The sequence below is a fragment of the Octodon degus genome, unplaced genomic scaffold (genome assembly GCF_000260255.1).
Source record: "Octodon degus isolate 3935 unplaced genomic scaffold, OctDeg1.0 scaffold00047, whole genome shotgun sequence".
NCBI lineage: Eukaryota > Metazoa > Chordata > Mammalia > Rodentia > Octodontidae > Octodon > Octodon degus.
In genome coordinates, this window is record NW_004524623.1 from 5,618,830 (window position 1) to 5,623,010 (window position 4,181).

Consider the following 4,181-nt stretch of genomic DNA (forward strand, 5'->3'; position numbering starts at 1 on the left):
TTTGCTGAGTTAACACACCTATAATATTCAAATAATGGAACTTAACAAAAAAAAGGGGATACAGATGAATGTCCATTTTGTATTTGTGTATTCAAAGTGGTTAGGATAGATATATAGTTACATTCTCTTCATGAATAGAGGGATTTGTTCTAATGGTGTTTGTAAATAGGATATCATGTCTGCATCTTGTACAACCATTAACCGCTAGGAAGAATGTATGCAATGTGTTAATTATTGAAACTGTCCTACCAATTTGGTTTGAAACTGTCTCATTGCTATTTGTTTCCCAATAAAATTAAGGAAAAAAAATAAATTTTTAAAAAATAAAGGTTTGTACTTTGCTGAAAATTATGTTCCCAGGGCTTATATAACATTAATTTATTTTTCTATTTTTCTATTTTTTTGTTTTTAAATCAAATACTCTGGCTTTTGTTCAGTACATAAAGTTCAATATTTCCTGTCATTTTTTATTTATTTTATATTTTGCAATGGTTTTTTTTTATAGTATTTAAAATTTTTTGACATTTAAATTTTTTTCCTCAGTGAAGCACAAGCTTCTTTTTGTGGTTCCTGATCAACTTTAAACAGTTGTAGCTCCTGCAGCATTGTCCACTGATTCCTATGTTTTTCCTTTAGGCAGCGTTTAGGCTGAAATCCAGTATCAGAAAAAAGTAAAGCTTAATGAAAATAGTCCAGTGACCATCTGAATCCTGTTACACAGGCATAAGCCTGCATAAATATTACCATTCTAGTGTTAAGAAAAATCTGGGTCTCAAGGTGCAGTAAAGAAAAGGGAGGGAATCAGCACTTTCTTAATAAAGAAAAGAAAAAAAAGTTGTTTATCTTCCTGATTCAGATCCATTCCCCAGAGAGAGGCAAGATAATGAGTATTTCATATCTAGATATAGAAAAACAAAATTCAAATCCAAATTCCATCAATACTGAGCAAATTGCTTAAATTCTTTGCATTTCAGTTGTTCACTTGCTAGACGACTCAAAGAAGAATAACATAAGATTGATCAGAGTCAATGATAAAAAACAGGAGATTGTGCAGATGATTAAAAACAGAACAGAACAGAACAAAACCTCTTCACAGAAATAACTGCAGTAAACTTCCAAGCATGGGAAAAATTTTTTGACATAAATATAAGTGAGCCATATAAAACTCCAATTAGCCATGATAAAAATTCTGCCAGGGCATATAATAGTCAAGATTCTAGATCAACTTAAGAACAAGTTATTAAAAACTGTTTGAGAAAAAACAAATTACATATAAAGGAAATCCCATCACAAGTACAGCAAAGTTCTCAACACAAACTCTCAAGTTGAAGACAGTTTGAAGTACTTCAAGGCCTAAAAGAAAGCAACTTCCAATCCAGATTAATATACTCCATAAAATTATCTTTCAAAATTGGTGGAGAAATAAGATATTTACATGAGAAAAAACACCTGAAGAAATTCATGAGCACCAAAGAAGCACTCCAAAATATTCTGAAGGATATTCTAGAAAGAGATAATAAAAACCACAAATCCATGATTCCTAACAGAATGAACCTACCAGGCAAGGAAAATTATTAAACAGTGGTGGGGGTAAAGGAGCCCCTCACTTCACATCTCAAAAGAGACAGATTCCAAGAATTGATCAAGAAACAAGATCCAAAACTATTCTGCATAGAAGAAACAAATTTAAGTCAAGAATAAATTCATAGACTCAAAGTCAAAGGATGGAAAACAATACTCCATGTGACAGGAATCTGGAACAAAATAGGGGTAGGTATTCTACTTGCAGACAAGGTAGATTTCAAGCAATACAATCAAGAGTGACAAAGAAGCACATCCAACTCTATAAAACAAATATTACCAGACATGAAAAATCATCTGAGCCCCAATATAATGTAATGGGGGACTTCAAAACCTTACTGTCACAGACAGATTAACTACACAGAAAATCAACCACAACAAAATATCAATGCTGCTCTTTTCCTTTGGTGCGCCTTCAAAGACCCTTGGTGTCACCATGGGATGTCATCCCACCCAGTGTTACTGGCATTGTAAGAACAAGCTGTACCCAAAGTCCTGCTTCTGCCATGGTGTCTCTGATGCCAAGATCTGCATCTTTGACCTGGGATGGAAGAAAGCAGAAGTGAATGAGTTCCCACTCTGGCCACATAGTGTCTGATGAGTATGAGAAGCTCTCCTCAGAAGCCCTGGAAGCTGCCCAGATTTGTGCCAACAAGTACATAGTAAATAGCTGTGGCAAAGATGGCTTCCATATTCGGACACAGCTCCACCCTTTCCATGTCACCCACATCAACAAGATGTTGTCCTGTGCTGGGGCTGACAGATTTCAGACTGGCATGTGGGGTGCCTTTGGGAAGCCCCAGGGCACAGTGGCAAGGGTTCACATTGGACAGGTCATCTTGTCTATCTGCACCAAGCTGCAGAACAAGGAACATGTGATCAAGGCCCTACATAGGACCAAGTTTAAGTTCCCTGGCCATCAGAAGGTAAGCCACACTTTAGCCCCATGCCCAGCCATTCCTGGCTCTAGCCCTGCACAGTGAACTCTTCTCTTCTCTCCCTAGTTCCACATCTCCAAAAACTGGGACTTCACCAAGTTCAACGCAGATGAATTTGAAGACATGGTGGCCAAGAAGTGCCTTATCCCTGATGGCTGTGGGGTGAAATACATCCTGAATCTCAGTCCCTTGGACAAGGGGCACGTCTTGCACTCCTGAATGCTTCCACTGTGCCAACCCCCCAACAAGTTCATGCATAAATGTTCTCTCTGCTTAAAAAAAAATCAGAGCTGAACCAAATTTTTTAACAAATGGACTTAGTAGCTGTCTACAAAGTGTTCCACATGACCCATTCTTCAGAATACACATTCTTAGCTGCACATGGGACAGTCTCCAAAACAGATCACATACTAGCTCATAGAACATGCCTAAGCAAATACAAAGAAATTGAAATTATCCCTGCTTATTATCAGGCCATAGTGCAATAAAAATGAAAGTCAATGATAAAGGAAACTCAAAAGCTTCATAAACACATGAAAATTAAATAACTCCTTTTTTGTAAAACTATTGGGTCACAGATGAAATAAAAAAAAAACTTGACAGTTTCTGAAATTAAATGATAATTCCAAGACAATATACTGGAATCTATGGGTCACAATAAAAGCAGTCTGATGAGAGAAATTCATAGCAGTAAATGCCTACATCAGAAAAATAGTGTGAGCTCAAGTAAATACCTAATGTTGAACCTCAAGCTTCTAGAAAAAATAGAGCAAGTCAAGTTATACGATGTGGGAGTTATAAAGATCAGGGCAGAAATTAATGCAATGGAGGCTAGGAAACAATACAAGTAACCAAAGAATTGAAGAAATGGTTTTTTGAAAGATTAAATAAAATTGACAAACCCTTAGCCAACCTAATCAAGAAAAAGAAAGAAAAGAATGAAACCCATGCAATTAGGAATGTAAAGGGTGAAGTCACAGTGAATCCTGCAGAAATCCAATGATCATTAATGACTACTTGAAGAACATGTATTCTAGTAACAGAAAACAGAAGAAATGGACAAACTCCTAGATATGTATGGGCTATCAAAACTGACTCAAGAAGAAATAAATATTCCAAATAAAATAATATAGTGACTGAAATTGAAGATGCAATTGTAAAATCTACCAATAAAACCCCAGGTCCTGCCATTAGCTGCTGAATTGTGGAAAAAAAAATTTAAAAAACCTAGTGCCACTACTTCTCTAACTCTTTAATGAAATTGAAAATGAATCAATAGTCCTATGCTCATTTCTGAAACCTAATACCAAAACCAGATAAGAAAACAGCCAATAAAGAAAGTTACAGGGCAATGTTACTAAAACACATACATAGAAAAATCTTCACTATGATACTGCAAACAGAATGCAGCAAATCAAGAAGATTGCATCCCATGACCAAGTAGGATTCACTCCAGGGATACAGGGATGGTTCAGCACAGACAAATCAAAAAATGTAATGTACCATATTTACAGAATCAAGGACAAAAAGCACATGATCTCAATGGATGAAGAAAAAGCCTTTGACAAAGTCCAATACTCATTCATGATAAAAAATCCTACAGAAATGGGAAGAGATAGCCTTTATCTTAATCTGATAAATGCCACCTATGACAAGTCAACA

At 35.9% G+C, this 4,181-nt stretch overlaps 1 pseudogene; it reads left to right on the forward strand.

Moving 5' to 3' along the window:
• The first annotated feature begins 2,017 nt into the window (after positions 1–2,017).
• LOC101564701 lies at positions 2,018–2,738 on the forward strand (annotated as a pseudogene).
• The last annotated feature ends 1,443 nt before the right edge of the window (positions 2,739–4,181 follow it).